Here is a 16,330-nt window from a genome sequence, read left to right as displayed (position 1 = left end):
AAAAGGAGAGAAAAAGCCCAAATAAACAAACCAGAAATGCAAATGATCAAGTCACAACTGACTCCAAAGAAATGCAAAAGATTATTAGAGATTACTGTGTACACCTGCATGGAGACAATGGATAATCTAAATGAAATGGAGGACTTTCTGACATCACACAACCTACCAAGGTTGACTCAAGAAGACATTGAGACACTAAATAGACCAATAACAAACCAGGAAATTGACTCTGTCATAAGAAAACTACCTATCAAAAAAAGCTCTGGACCAATAGCTTTCCAGCAGAATTCTACGAAACATACGCGGAGGAGCTGATACCAATCCTATTAAAAGTATTCCAGGCAATCAGGAAAAACAGAACTCTCCCCAAATCATTGTATGAAGCTAACATCACACTGATACCCAAACTGGGTAAAGGTCCAACAAAGAAAGAGAACTACGGGTCAATATCCCTGATGAACATAGATAAAAAAAATTCTCAACATGATTCTAGCAAATCAGATCCAAGAACACATCTCAAAAATCATCCACTATGACCAAGTAGGCTTCATCCTCAGGATGCAGGACTGGCTCAATATCTGCAAGACCATAAATGTAATTCAATACATCAACAGATGCAAAAACAAGAACTACATGATTATATCATTAGATGTAGAAAAATAAAATCCAGCATCCCTTCTTGATAAAAACCCTTGAACATAAGCATAGAGGGAACATGCCTCAAAATATTAAGAGCCATCTATGATAAATCCACAGTCAACATATTGCTAAACAGACAGAAATTGGAAACATTTTCCCTGAAAATCAGAACAAGACAAGGCTGCCTATTCTCACCCCTTCTGTTCAACATAGTGTTGGAAGTCTTAGCTAGAGCAATCAGACAAGGAAATCGGAGATATCCAAGTAAGAAGAGAGGAAGTTAAGTTATCCCGCCATGCTGACAATATGATCCTATACCTTGAAAATCCAAGAGACTCTGTCAAAAATCTCCTTGAGCTGATACAGGATTCTGGCAGAGTCTCAGGCTACAAAATAAATGTGCAAAAGATGGTCACATTCATATACACCAACAACAGACAAAGAACCAAATAAAAAGCACAATCACATTAACAATAGACACACACACACACACACACACACACACACACACACAAACACACACACACACGCACACACACACACACACATCAAATACCTTGGCATCTTCCTAACCAGAGAAGTGAAAGTCCTCTACAACAAAAACTACAAAACACTGCTCAAAGAAATCAAAGATGACACAAACAAATGGAAAAATATTTCATGCTCATGGATTAGAAGAATCAACAGTTAAGATGTCCATCCTTCCCAAGGCAATCCACCGATTTAACACAGTACCCATTAAATTACCAGCAGCATTCTTCTCAGACCTGGAAATGACAATACAGGAATTCATATGGAAACACAGACGACCACAAATAGCCAAAACAATACTCAGCAAAAGAAACAAAGTGGGAGATATCATACTTGGAGACTTTATACTTTATTATAAGGCTACGATAAGCAAAACAACCTGGTACTAGTACAAAAACAGGCATATAAACCAATGGAACAGGTTAGAGATTCTGGAAGCAAACCCTCAATTTCTCAACCAACTCACCTTCGGCAAAGCCTCTATCAACAACCACTGGGGAGAGGAGAGCCAAATGGTCCTGGGAAAACAGGTTGACCATATGCAGAAGACGGAAACAGGACCCCTACCTATCACAATATACAATTATCAACTCCAAATAGATTAAAGGTCTAAATGTAAAAACTCAAATTCTAAGAACTTAGAAAACTCAGAGAATACCCTTACAAAAATTGGAATAGGCAACAAATTCCTGATCAAAACTCCAGATGCCCATGCCACAAAAAACAAGATAAACAAGTGGGACCTAATCTAACAGAAAAGCTTCTGCAAAACAAAAGATACCATCAAGAGAGCAAGGAGAGAGCCCACAAAATGGGAAAAAAGTATTTTCCAATTGTATATCTGACAAAGGCTTAATATCCAGGATCTACAAGGAACTCATATGTGCCAAAAGAAAAAAAAACAGCCCCATTAAAAAGTGGGCAAAAGACATGCATATATACTTTTCAAAAGAAGATATACAAGCAACCAACAGACACATGAAAAAGTGCTCAGACTCATGAACCATCAGAGAAATGCAAAGCAAAACAACATTGAGATACCACTTAACCCCAGCAAGAATGACCATAATTAATAAAACAAACAACAGAAGCTGGTGAGGATGCAGAGAAAAAGGAACTCTTCTACACTGCTGATGGGCATGCAAACTAGTGCAATCTCTTTGGAAAACTGTGACAATTTCTAAAAAAACCTAGACATTGACATTCCATATGACCCACAATCCCCCTACTAGGAATATACCCAGAAGAAATCAGAATATTTCAAAAAAATTTCCTGCGCACATGTTCATTGCAGCACTATTCACAATAACAAAAACATGGAACCAACCGTGCTACCCATCGAAACTGGACTGGATTTTTTTTAATGGTACATATGCACAATGGAATATTATGCAGTCATAAAGAAGTACAAACATATGAACTTCACAGCAACTTGGATGGATTTAGAGTCTATCATACTCAGTGATCTATCATAGAAACAAAGAACAGAGTACCATATGTTCTTACTCATAAGCAGACCCTGACCACTTACCATAAACTGTAAGAAAGGTTTTGGCAGTAGCGGGATACTGCAGGGAGTGGGGGACACAACATCAATAAGGGTACCTGATCTCAAACTAGGCAAAGTGGGGACCAAAGGAAGGCCCTAACTTTACCTATATGGTGACCACTTGTATACCTATTCCTGAATTGTACCCCACATATTTAAAATAAAATAAAATAATAAAACAAAAAGTGGGCAAAAATCTATCACAGAAACAAAAAACAGAGTACCACATGTTCTCACTCATAAGCAGGCTCTGAGCATTTATCATAATACAATAAGAAAGGGATTGACGGTCGGGCTCAGTGGCTCAGCCTGTAATCCTGTGCTTTGGGAGGCTGAGGTGAGTGGATTGCCTGAGGCCACGGATTCGAGACCCTCCTGGGCAACTTGGCGAGACTTCATCTCTACAATAAATCAAAAATTACCCTGGCATGGTAGCACGCGCCTGTAGTTCCAGCTCCTTGGAAGGTTGAGGTGGAAGGATCACCGGAGCCCAGCAGGTCAAGGCTGCAGTGGCCGGGAGCGGCTCCAGTCTGGGCGACAGAGTGAGACTCCAACTCAAAAAAAAAAAAAAAGGGACTGGCAGTAGTGCAATACTGCTGGGCTGGGGGGCACAATATGAATAAAAGTACCTGATCTCAAACCAGGCAAAGTGAGGACCAATGGGAGATCCAAACTTTACCTGTACAGTGTCCACTTGTATACCTAATCCTGAATTGTATCACACATCTTTAAAATATAAATTAAGCCGGGCTCGGTGGCTCAGCCTGTAATCCCGCGCCTTTGGGAGGCTGAGGTGAGTGGATTGCCTGAGCCCGCGGGTTTGAGACCCGCCTGGGCAGCGAGACCTCATCTCCATAATAAATCAAAAAATCAGCTGGGCGTGGTCGCGCATGCCTGTAATTCCAGCTACCTGGAAGGCTGAGGCGGAAGGATCGCCGGAGCCCAGCAGGTCGAGGCTGCGGTGGCCGGGAGCGGCCACTGCACTCCAGTCTGGGCGACAGAGTGAGACTCCAACTCAAAAAAAAAAAAAAAAAAAATATATAAATTAAAAAATAAAATAAAATAATAAAAAGTGGGCAAAAAATATGAATTGACACTTATCAGGAGAAGGCATTCAAGCAGTCAACAGATACAGGAAAAAATGCTCATCCTCATTAATCACCAATAAATGCAAATTAAAACCACACTGAGATACCACTTAACTCCAGTCAGGATGGCCATCATCAATAACTAAAAAACAATAAATGCTGGAGAGGATGTGGGGGAAAAGGGAGCATTTCTGCACTGTTGGTGAGAGTGTAAACTAGTCCAACCTCTGCGGAAAACAGTGAGGCGATTCCTAAAAAGTCTATAAGTTGACCTTTCACACAACCCAGCAATCTCCCTCTGGGAATATATACAGAGAAACTCAGATCATTTTATAAACAAGATACCTGCACACACGTGTTTTTTGCAGCATTATTCACAGTAGCAAAAGCATGGAACCAACTGTGCCCATAAAAAAAGTCAACTGGATAAAGAAAATGTGGAACATATACATGAAGGAATATTACACAGCCATAAAGAAAAACAAAATTATGAACTTTGAAGCAATTTGGATGGACTTAGAGTCTATAATACTGAGTGATCTATCACAGAAACAAAGAACTGAATACTACATGTTCTCACTCCTAAGTGGTCCCTGAACATTTATCATAATACTATAAGAAAGGGATCAGCAGTCATGGGACATTGCTAGGACAGAGGAGGCACACAAAATCAATAAGCGTACCTGATGTCAAACCAGGTGATGTGGGGACTAAAGGGAGGCCCAAACTTTACCTCTGCAATGACTACTTGTATACCTAATCCTGAATTGTACCCCACATCTTTAAAATAAAATAAGATAAATAAAAATAAAATAAGCAATCTTCTGTAAATTATGTAATAAAATAATAAGTTAACTCATAAGTGGACCTTGAACAATTATTGTAATACTATAAGAAAGGGATTGGCAGTAGTGGGAAACTGCCGGGGGGAGGGCACACTTCATCAATAAGGGTACCTGCATAATGGACATTTGTATACTTAACCCTGAATTTTACCCCACATCTTTAAAGTAAAAATTTTTTTTAAACAATAGAACATAATAAATTTTTTTGAAAAACATTAAAACAACAAAAAAAAGATTTATTGAAACATGACCACGTGACCATCATTGTTGAGGGAATGAAAATTAATTTGAACACAAATGGTAAATGATGAATTAGTATATCTAAATTACTTCTCCAAACTCTTATTACTCCAAATTCCTAGACTATTTTGTTACTGGTGAGTGGTTTCAGGTTTTAGGTGGTATCTTCCACCAGAGATACATATGATATTTGAAAAAAGGAGAGAACAAGAGAATTAAAAAAGAAACAGCTGCTTTGCTGACACACTGACTAACAACAAAGGCTGTAATTCCAACCCTTGTCTTTTACCTACATCAATTATAAGAAAAGTAAAATATTAAAAATCACTACTGAAAAAATTAAAGAATCCATGTCCATTTTTATTAGTGAATGGTCATAAACCAATCCATTATACAACGACAAAAGGTTTTTCTTCATGTAAGAGATACAATTTATTTATTTAACAGAAAGCCCCAAATATCCAGTTGAATGTTTGCAAGACATTTAAATAACACATGAATAAACATTGTGAATTCATTTCTACATTAAAAAAATCTCTTGCAAACTTTTCTGGTTTAAGTGTTAGAGACCTTCCATGCTAAGCAATATAGTCATTGCTGAATTCGCTCATGAGGATGGACCCACTAGCAAGCCACACGGTCACATCATCTTAGGACTTAAAGTTGTGATTGAAAAGCCACTCATACACATGCTAAAGTACAAACAGAAAAGCAGGCAACAGCCTTGTGTAAGTGTGCACTAGCTAACCATGCTGGTGCTCACATTGGGCCTCTTGAATCTCATTCTTGCACAACAGCATAGAACAGCCTAGAGCATTCTCTCCTTCTCTTTGATGGATTTTTCTGAACTTAATAACTTGCTTACCTAGATCCATAATATTTGTTGGCCTTTCTCTGGTCAATCAGAGCGATCATTACTCTTGTTGGTCAGTCCTCTACTATCTGCCCATAGACCTTCAGCATAATAAACAGGCTTTCCACCTTTACCCAAAAGTTGCCACAGGTTCTCCGTTCCTTTCAATTATGATCAGATAATGCAGTGAGAAGTATGAACAAAAGGTAACAAGCTCAGTGGTGTCACCAAATAGTGGAAAAGCAGGCCCTGTGGGGAAGTGGGTGGTTGGGAAAACTTACACATTTATATACTGAAGTAACGCTTTCCTGAGCTCTTCAGCAAAATCAAGATCTTAGTGAATAACAGGTGAAAAAAAAAGGGAAAATGAAAAGGGATGAGAATATTTATATATGTTTGTATCTATATATAGGTGTTTATGATGCTTAGGCGTTTATGGAATAATTAGGGTTATAGTTAGGGTGGACATCAATCTTGGTTTACCAGGGGCAGTTGTAAATTGTGCCTTTTCCTGGGGTAATTATTACTCTTCAAAGTGGCCCAGTTTGAAAGACAAATCTCCTGATGGTCCTATCTATAGTCAGAGAAGTTGTCATGGTGAGGATGAGTTATAAATAAAGTTCTACCGAGAGCAGAGTGCTATGGTTTGTGGAGAACAACGAGCCAATACTTGGCTGTGAAATGATAGGAGAGTAAGATCTGAGATTGAGGCTGCTGAGCCTTGTGTGGGTGAGAGTGAATATATTTGCTTTTAGGGACCACAGTGTTTGACTTTAAATGTTACAGAAAATGAGATCAACTAAGTAGAGAGAATCCCCGTGATTAAGAATTTTGAAGCCTGTAATTTAGAATTCTAATTAGACTTTAGCCAGTAGTCATTTTCTTTTTCAGAAGAGGAGCTTTGCTGCCCAATTTAGACGGAAGGACCCTTGATTCTCGTCGCTTCAGAAAGTCTCAAATGAAGGCAAGAGACACTGAAATCAGCAAAAGTGGCTGTTGTACGGGGCTAGACACAGTGTGGATAATGAGTATATGAACCACATTTGTGGTTTGTGCCTATGCAAATTAAGAAGAGGAAAAAGTAAGAACGAAACTCTTAACTCTAGACACTGTGAGGGTGAGATAAAGTCAGCAATACCTCTCAAAAGATACTCCTGAAGTAGGAAGAGAGAGTAAAGCATTTTAAATGCTAATTAGTATTATGAACCAGAATTTTAATTTCAATGAGTTCCATTTCTTCACTGACTTCTCTCCTACTTATCTCTCATTAAACAAAATAAAAGCAACATTTTTAACAGATGGTGTAGATACATCTCAGGTTATTAATTTATTATACACACAAGTCATATATTTTAATAAGCAAAATCAAATTAAATCAACCTCAGTTGAACTTTCCTGTGTCCTGGACTAGAGAGGTCATATCTGCCAAAGTCATTCAGTTCATATTCAAATTTCCCAGGGAGCTCTGTAATTGCTAATAGAGGAGTGTAGCACACATGAAAAAAAATCACACTATGTATTGCCTGTGAACACTTGCATGATGGCCTTACAGCATTTTTTCCCCCAGTCCTCTGTCCCAGACACTGCCAGTTCTTAAACTGTGTCTATGTAAGGAGTGTAAAAAGTTTGCAGGTGTATGAGAAAAGATCCAGGTCTGAGCAGAGTGAAAATGGAAATCAGAAGCTATGAAGAAAAGGCCTCTTATTTCTTTAGACTGAATCACCACCCTTTTCCTAAACTCCTAGGATGATGAGAAGAAATGTGGGATTCAAAGTCTCTTTGTTGAGCTTTTTTAGCTATAATCTCCTTCCTGTCCATCCTTAAACTAATACTTCTTCCAACAACTTTCTCCAGGAGGGTGTTAAGTATGCAGGCTTCTCTCATGAGCATCAAAACCTACTTCCCACAAAAGTGATTCACTTTCACATTCAATACAGTGCTTTCACTGGGACTTACTGGGCTCTTGAAGGGCTGCATGTGTAAGCCTGTAAGCCATGAGGATTTCTCACCACATTTCACGGGCTATAACTACGAATGTTCTCAAGCTCTTTCCCGTGGAGGAAGATCTCTTTGCTTCTTAGAGCATGATCTTTACTTTTCTGGTTTTTCTACTTTCTCCAGCTCCTCCTTACATACAAGAGCAACTCATAGTGGTAAAGACCTGAGTGTGTGGTATCAACATAGATTAAAATAACCTGATCTTAAATTAATGGCAAAGTTAATGGCCAGCGCAGATGCAGGACTATGATAGTGAGTCAAATACACACAATCTCTGCCCCTTTAGAGCTTATATCTTTAAAAACTTAATAGAAAATACATAAAAATCTAGATGACCTTAGGTACAGCTATGACTTTTTAGATAAAACACCAAAGGCACAATTTATGAAAGAAAAATCGATAAAAAGTAAAAACTTTTTACTCATTAAAAAGTAAAAACTTCTGCTTTGCTAAAAATAATGTCAAGAGAAGAAGACAAACCAAAGACTATGAGAAGCTATTTGCTAAAGACACATCTGACAAAGAACTGTCATCCAAATTTACAAAGAACTCTTAAAACACAGCAAGAAAAAAAAAACTTGATTAAAAAAAATGATCTTGACAGATACCTCACCAAAGAAGATACAGAGATGAGAAGTAAGCATATGAAAAGATGTACAATATTATTTGTCATTAGAGTATAGCAACTTAACAATGAGCTACCATAACATATCTATCAGAATGGTCAAAATCTAAAACACTGACAACATCAAATGCTAGCAAGTATGTGAAGCAACAGGAACTCTCGTTCATTGCTGGTAGGGAAACAAAATGATATAGCCACTTTGGAATATAGTTTGCTGGTTTCTTATAAAACAAAACAAACTCTTACTATATTATCTGGTTATATATAGTAAGAGTGATAATCTGGTTATATATAGTAAGAGTGATATTACTCAAAGGTGGAAAACTTTTGTTTGTTCCAAAACCTACACATACGTTTATATGAATATTTATATACCACTATTCAAAATTACCAAAACTGAAGATGGCGACGGGGCAACCTGGTCTATGAAACCCTCTGCAAAGGAGAACACAGAGGGTCTCTGGCTCTCTCTCCAGGGGCTGCGGACCCCAACATCGCAGCCTGCTCTTCACATAGAGCTCGGCCATTGCCACCGCTGGGGCATTGCAGTGGTCTGAACAGCCACTGCAGTGCAGACACAGCAGCTGCTGGCGTCACCGCCACAGCCTCTGTGGCGGCCATAGCACATAGCACCACCCACGCCTGAGGGGGTCCACGACTTCAGTCCTTGAAGCCCCTGCAGGCAAGATCTGCTGGGATTGCTGCCACCTCTCCTGCAACGACCTGGATGTCCTGCCTGCCATGGGTCTCCTCCCGTACCCTGAGGCAGGCTTCCATCTCCTGCCTCTGCCCAGTTCCAGTCCAGCCCCACCCCCTCTGGGGCGAGCAGCTGAGATAGCACCACCTGCTGGCGATTCTAGGTAACAACACCTAAACGGGAGAAACAAGTTTGAAAAATAGACACAGGCCAGAGTGGTGAATGGAGGGTGATCTGAACTGTCCTTCAAGCATGCCAGGGGCAACTAACTGTGAACTAATTTACAAGCTTGAAAAGAAAGCTAGAAATCAGAGCTGGAAGAACATTGGACTTAAATGAAAAGTCTCAAGAGTGTGCTTGATTGGTTCTGTTAGTTTAATGACTCAATTCTATTCCTACTGTATTGTTCCCTTTTTTTCTTTGTTTTCCTCTTCCTTTTCTTCTCTTTTCTCCTCTCTGTAAACTATATCTTTGTATAGAGGAACAGCACACCAATAAGGTGGTTGGTTAGCTTCTATGTTAGCACCACTATATGTTTTATTTTTTTTTTGTATGGGAATTGGTTCATCATTAGCTGTGGTCTATTGCTTTTATCTGGTTCAGTATAGTTCTGTCTCTCCATTTGTTGGTACACTCGTTTGTTTCCCCCCTTACTACTCTATCTCTCCACCCCCTCTTCCCCCCACTGTCTGCTCAGTTCTCTTCCCTCTACTAACCACACTTTATTTCAGATAGTAAACCTACAGCCCCACTGCACAGACAGATTCCAAGGCAGTGGGAAGTGGGTTTCAGATTATCCATACACCTGTTGGCAAATACCAGGACCTACAGATAGATTTTGAATCACAGCTCCCCCCTTAAGTAAATCACAAAACTGAAAAAAGGACCACCCCCAACCTACAGTGCAACTCCAGAATTGAACAAAGTAAGAGGGCATACATAAAGAATAAAAGACTGAACAAACAGAAGAGAAACCAATCCCTCTGAATAACAGAATGGAAGAAGACGGTGACGTGGAGGGAAGGAAAAAGTAGAGAAGGGGAAAAAACCCACACAAGTGAAGAAAAACCAGAAGAAGAATATAGGTCTCACACAGACCCCTGGGAGATCAGACACTGAGAAAACAGATTCTGGAACACAAACAATGAAGAGCCCCAGAATGACTGGTCACATGCAGCAAACCCAGACATCAAGACATTAATAGAGAGAATTAAAAATATTGAGGAGATACAAGAGGAAAATAGGAAGGAGCTGATGTCAGAAATAACAGCAGTAAAGAATACTGTGATGGAAATAAATAACAAACTAATAAGCATGGAAAGCAGAATTAGCCAAGCAGAAGAAAGAATCTCAGAGCTCGAAGACCAAAACACAGAACTAACCCAAACTGTCCAAAGCATGGAAAAGAAGCTAAAAAGACAGAACAAAACCTTCAAGAGATGAATAAGTACTTCAAGAGACTGAGCCTAGGAGTAATTGGCCTTCCTGAGGCAGAGAGAGAAACAGAGTATATATTGGAACAAACATTTCATGAAATCATTCATGAAAACTTTCCTCATCTCATCAAGGATGAAAAAATTCAAACACAAGAGATTCAGAGAACCCCAGCAAGAAAACAAATGAGAAGACCAACTCCCAGACATATAATAATTCATCTAAACAAAGTAGGTATAAAAGAAAAAATTCTAAAGTCTAAAGAGAAAAGGTCAGACTACGTACCAGGGAAGACCAACTGGAATAGCAGCAGATTTATCCACAGAAACCCTCCAGGCTAGGAGAGCTTGGAGCCCTATCTTCAAAGTTCAAAAAGATAAACAATTTCAACCAAGAATAACCTACCCAGCCAAGCTAAGCTTCATCAGTGAGGGAGAATTGAAATCTTTCCCAGATATCCAATCCCTAAGAACCTATGCTGCCACAAGACCACCTCTACAAGAAACACTTAAGAAAGTATTGAACATAGAAGAAAAGGAAAGAAGAACAACAATGTTCTTCATAAGAGTATAGGCAAAAGATTAAAAACACACATGATCCAACTCTAAAACCAAAAGAAAGACAACACACAAACAGGAAGAAAAACAACTCTGTAAGAACATTATGATAGGGATCAACTCTCACATTTAAATAATTAGTTTGAATGTGAATGAACAAAATGCACCACTGAAAAAACATAGAATGAAAAAACGGATAAAATATTACCAGGCAACAATCTATTGCCTTCAAGAGACTCACCTCACTAGAAAGGACACTCACAGGCTCAAAGTAAAAGGATGGGGAACAAATTTTCAGGCTAATGGAACACAAAAGGAAGGAGGTGTCATGATCTTAATCTCAGACAAAATACCCTTTAAGCTATCAAAAATTTAAAAAGATACAGAAGGCCACTACATAATGATAAAAGGTTCAATCCATCAACAAGAAATACCCATCCTAAACATATATACCAAACATAGGAGCACCAATTTTCATAAAGCAGATCCTACATAAACTAAAAACAGATATCGACTCCAATACCATCATTGCTGGGGACTTCAATACCCCACTCACAACTCTAGACAGATCATCAGGACAAAAAATCAGCGACAAGATCTGAAAACTCAATGTGACTCTTGATCAGATGGACTTAATTGATACCTACAGAACCCTCCATCCAAAGACCACAGAATACACATTCTACTCATCACCACATGGAACGTACTCTAAGATCGACCACATACTTGGCCATAAATCAAGAATAAGCAAATTTAAAAGGACTGAAATTATACCATGCACCTTCTCAGACCACAGTGGAATAAAAATAAACATTAACACCAACAAGTTCCCCCCAAAACCCACAAAGACATGGACACTAAACAGCATGATGCTAAACAACTCCTGGGTCAATGATGAAATCAAAACAGAGATTAAAAGATACATGGAAACAAATGAAAATGAAGAAACATCTTACCAAAATCTCTGGGATGCCATGAAAGCTGTAGTAAGAGGGGAATTTATATCCCTACAAATGCATATGAAGAAAATGGAAGAATCACAAATTAACAGACTAAGAAGCCACCTAAAAAAACTGGAAAAGCAAGACCACAAAAACCCTAATTTCAGCAGAAGAATCCAGATCACCAAGATAAAAGCCCAAATCCAGGACATAGAAGACAAAAAGATAATACAAAAAATGAATGAAACAAAAAGCTGGTTCTTCAAAAGGATAAACAAGATTGATGGTCCCCTAGCTACACTAACCAAGAAAAAGAGAATAAACCCAAATAAACACAATCAGAAACACAAAAGATGAAGTCACATCTGATCCTGAAGAAATTCAAAAGATCATTAGAGACTACTATGTACACTTGTATGGAAACAAACTTGAAAACCTTTCGGAAATGGAGGACTTTCTGTCATTACATAACCTGCCTAGGCTGAAACAAGAAGAAATTGAGACCCTAAATAGACCAATAACAATCAAGGAAATTAACTACAGAATAAGAAAACTACCTACAAAAAAAAGCCCTGGACCAGATGACTTTGCAGCAGAATTCTACAAGACATTTAAGGAGGAGCTTATACCAATCCTACTGAAGGTATTCCAAGTGATTGAGAAAGACGGAACTCTCCCCAAATCATTTTACGAAGCCAACATCACATTGATACCCAAGTCAGGTAAAGACCCAACAAAGAAAGAGAACTACAGGCCAATATCTTTGATGAACATAGATGCTAAAATTCTCAACAAGATCCTAGCAAACCGGATTCAACAACACATCTCAAAAATCATCCATCATGACCAAGTAGCCTTCATCCATGGGATGCAAGGCTGGTTCAACATTCATAAAACCATAAATGTAATTAAATACATCAATAGATGTCAAAACAAAAACCACATGATTATATCATTAGATGCAGAAAAAACTTTTGATAAAATCCAGCACTGCTTCTTGATAAAACTTTCGAACAGCTAGGCATATGGGAAACATACCTCAAAATAGTAAAAGAAAACCCACAGCCAGCATACTTCTAAATGGACAAAAACTGGAACCATTTCCTCTGAAAACTGGAACAAGACAAGGATGCCCACTCTCACCCCTCCTGTTCAATATAATATTGGAAGTCCTGGCTAGAGCAATCAGGGAAGAGAAGGTAATCAGAGGTATTCAAATAGAAAAAGAGGAAGTCAAGCTATCTCTCTTTGCAGATGACGTGATCGTGTACCTTGAAAACCCAAGAGAATCTGTCAAAAAACTCCTTACACTGATAAAGACCTTAGACAAAGTCTCAGGATATAAAATAAATGTGCAAAAGACAATCGCATTTCTTTACACCAATAATAAACAAACAGAAACCCAAATAAAAACCACAATTCCATTCACAACAGCCACCAAAAAAAATGAATTACCTTGGCATATTCCTAACCAGAGACGTGAAAGACCTTTACAATGAAAACTACAAAAGACTGCTCAAAGAAATCAAAGATGACACAAACAAGTGAAAAATATCCCATGCTCATGGATTGGAAGAATCAACATTGTGTAGATGTCCATCTTACCTAGGCAATCTACAGATTTAATGCAATACCCATCAAATTACCAGCAACATTCTTCTCAGACCTAGAAAAAACAACACAGGAATTCATATGGAAACACAAATGACCATGAATAGCCAGAACAAGCCTCAACAAAAAAAACAAAGCAGTTGATATCATATTACCAGACTTCAAACTTTACTGTAAAGCTACAATAATCAAAACAGTTTGGCATTGGTACAGGAACAGGCATATAGATCAATGGAATAGAATTGAGATTCCAGAAGCAAAACCTCAATTTCTTAACCAACTCATCTTTGACAAAGCCTCCACCACCTACCACTGGGGAGAGGAGAACCTATTCAGTAAATGGTGTGGGAAAACTGACTGACCACATGTAGAAGATTGAAACAGGACCCCTATCTATCCCCATACACAAAAATTAACTCTAAATGGATCAGAGACCTAAATGAAAAACCTTAAACCATAAGAACCTTAGAAAATGAAGGACAAACCCTCATGGAAATTGGAACTAGCACCCAGTTCCTGAACAAAACCCAAAACCCACAGGCCATAAGAGATAAGATAGACAAGTGGGACCTCATTAAACTGACAAGCTTCTGCAAAGCCAAAGAAACCATCAAGAGAGCAGGAGACAGCCTACAGGCAGAAAAAGTATTTGCCAACACCAGGTCTGACAAAGGCTTAACATCTTGGATCTACAAGTAACTCAAATGTGCTGAAAAGAAAAAAAAACAACTCCATTATAAAGTGGGCAAAAGATACGAACAGACACTTTGCAAAGGAAGACATCCGAGCAGCCAACAGACACATGAAAAAATGTTCAACTTCACTAATCATCAGGGAGATGCAAATCAAAACCACACTGAGATACCTTCTAACTCCAGTCAGAATGGCAATTATCAATAACTCAAAAAATAACAGTTGCTGGAGAGGGTGTGGCGAAAAGGGAACACTTCTACACTGTTGGTGGGAGTGCAAATTAGTGCAACCTCTGTGGAAAACAGTATGGCGTTTCCTAAAAGCTCTAAATATTGACCTCCCATATGACCCCACAATACCCCTACTGGGAATATACCCTGAAGAACTCAAATCACTCTATAAAAAAGATACCTGCACACGTATGTTTATCACAGCATTGTTCACAATAGCAAGAACCTGGAATCAACAATACTGTCCATCAAAAGAGGACTGGATTAAAAAATGTAGCACATATACAAATGGAATACTACGCAGCCATAAAAAAGAACAAAATCATGAACTTTGCAGCAACCTGGATGGAACTAGAGTCTATAATACTGAGTGACCTCTCACAGAAACAAAGATCTGAGTATCACATGTTCTCACTCATATAATGGACTTTGAACATCCAATGTAATACTACAAGAAAATGACTGACAGTGGTGGGAAACTATGTGTGGGAAGGGGAAGGGAGATGGGATTAACAGTAGTAAATATCTGTCTGGGGATGAGGAGACACCTTGTATCAACAAGGGTGCCTGAACGAAGCATATTTGTATACCTAACCCTTAACTGAACCCCACAATATCATAATAAAAAATATTGATAAAAAAATTACCAAAACTTAAAAGCAACTAAGAAGTTCTTCAGTAGGTGAATGAATAAATAAACTGTTGTATATCCAGCCAGTGGAATATTATTCAGAGCTAAAATGAAATGAGCAATCAAACTGAAAAACCATGAAGGAAACGTAAATACTTATTCATACGTAAAAGAAACCATCTGAAAGGGCTACATACTATATGATTCCAACCATAGGGTATTCTGGAAAAGGCAAAACTGTGGAGATAGTTTTTTTAAAAAGTGGTTTCCAGGCATTGTCATGGAGGATGCAGAGGAAAAATGAATAGATTGGAACACAGAGGATGCTTAGGGCAATTAAACTACTTTATATGATATATAATGGTGGCTACATGTCATTACCAATTTGTCCAAACTCATAGACTATACAACACCAGAAGTAAATATTAATGTTAACTATGAATTTTGAGTGACAATGATATGTCAATGTAACTTCACCAATTGTAAAAACCGTACCACTCTTGTGGAGAATGTTGATAATTGGAAAAGTATCTGGTGGTAGAGGAAACATGGTAAATCTTTTTTGTGAATCAAAAACTTCTTTTTAAAAAACAAAGTTTATTGAGGTATTAAAAAAAATCCAAGCTAAATTTTAAAATTCACTGTTACAAAAGCACTGAGGAAAATTTAAAAAAAATTTTTTTTTTTTTTGAGTTGAGTCTCACTCTGTCACCCAAATTGGAGCGGCCCGCTCCCAGCCACTGCAGCCTCGACCCGCTGGGCTCCAGCGATCCTTCCACCTCAACCTTCCAAGTAACTGGAACTACAGGTGCATGCTACCATGCCCAGCTAATTTTTTGATTTATTGTAGAGATGAGGTCTCGCCAAGTTGCCCAGGTGGGTCTCGAACCTTTGAGCTCAGGCAATCCACTCACCTCGACATCCCAAAGTGCGGGATTACAGACTGCGCCACCAAGCCTGGCAGAAAATAAAAAATTTTAAGTTCTGAAAAAGAGATCATTTACTGGCCTTAGAAGAAATAGAAAGAAATCACAAAGTATGATCAACAAATTTGCCTACATAAATATTACAGAATATGCATAGCAAAACTATGTAAGCAAAAGACTAAACAAAATCTAAAGCAATTATAAAAATCAAATTATTAAACATTTTTATTTGAATCAATATT

This window comes from Carlito syrichta, unplaced genomic scaffold (genome assembly GCF_000164805.1).
Source record: "Carlito syrichta isolate Samal-C Ts95f unplaced genomic scaffold, Tarsius_syrichta-2.0.1 Scaffold316858, whole genome shotgun sequence".
Classification (NCBI taxonomy): Eukaryota; Metazoa; Chordata; class Mammalia; order Primates; family Tarsiidae; genus Carlito; species Carlito syrichta.
The sequence above is the reverse complement of the archived record's forward strand: the minus strand, read 5'-3'. Positions refer to the sequence as shown.